The sequence below is a fragment of the Geospiza fortis genome, unplaced genomic scaffold (assembly GCF_000277835.1).
Source record: "Geospiza fortis unplaced genomic scaffold, GeoFor_1.0 scaffold85, whole genome shotgun sequence".
Taxonomy (NCBI): Eukaryota; Metazoa; Chordata; class Aves; order Passeriformes; family Thraupidae; genus Geospiza; species Geospiza fortis.
The window spans coordinates 102,639-103,917 of NW_005054358.1; positions in this window are offsets into that span (position 1 = coordinate 102,639).

Genomic DNA, 1,279 nt, shown 5'->3' on the forward strand with positions numbered 1-1,279 from the left:
GCCCCGAGGCCGCAGCCCTCGGCGTGGGTAAGGCCCGAGCCCCCCACCTACTTTACGCGTTCGGGCTTCAAGCCTGGGCAGGGGTGCTCGGGGCTGCTTTGATTTTGCCCTTGCCTCTCGCTGTCCCGGCGCACCTCGCCGAACCGCGCCCTGCCCAGCGAGGACAGCAGCTGCCGGGGTGGGCAGTGAGGCAAAGACAACATAGAGACCAGTCAAAGAGTCATTGGCATGGAAGAACTGTAAATGAAGACATGCATGTGGCAGATAATAAGGAAAATCAACTCAGTAAATGGCCTGCAAGTCCCCATGGAACGGGGAGTGGGCCGCTGTGGTGAGGCGCAGCCGCCCACGTGCAGAGTGAGCATGGCCGGGGGAAAACCCCGAAGTGCTGCTGCCTCCGAGAGGACGGGAAATGCTGTCTGATGGCATTACCACCTGCCACGGAAACACTGAGACACAACAGTTTTCCAGCAGGTAGTGCAGGAACACGAGCCTGAGAGCAGACAACTGGAATCTGTGAGAGCATGTGAGTGGGTGAAAAGCAACTTAACTAGTTGTGTAAATAGACCCTTCCATAAGACCTGGTTCTGAATTTTGGTATGCAGCAGGAAGCACTCATCCCACACAATTCCTTCCTTCAGCTGCTCCTCCACAGGCCCCCAGCCCTGTGTCACTCCCTCTGCAATTAAAAATTTCCCTGCGGAGAAGGAGGGACATACTCAGCTGGAGTAGGGAAGAGCATCGTTTAGTGATGTACACATTCATAGCCATAGCATAGCAAATAATAACTTCTAGTGCAGGTTCATAATCCAAGAGGAAGAGGGCAGCATTGAAGCAGCTGCTTTAAGACTGCTGCTCTAAATGCTGGCAGTGAATTCACCTCCGGCCGTGCCTAAGTGGCAGGTTAGCATCCATCATTTGAGCCTTTACATTTGGAATCCACCTCACAGTAGATTTCAAGAAAATTCGGTGTTTTCTGATCATTTAAGGATTAAGAGAACAAATCAATCAAAAATCCTGGTAGATACGAAGAGCACATAAACAAGCAGAAGAACAATTTAAGATGCCTAAAGCATGAATTCATTTTTAGTATTAATTTTCCTATCACAGGAAACTACTGATTTGTGTAAACATATTTAAAAACATATTTAAATCCCCAGCAGCTTGCACATGGGTGTCAAGAGAGAAACGGGGGGAAAAGAGGTAAGAAAGGAACATTTGCTTCTGACATTTGCTGGGTTCAGCCCTAAAGCCCCAAATAACAGCAGTCTGCCATTTG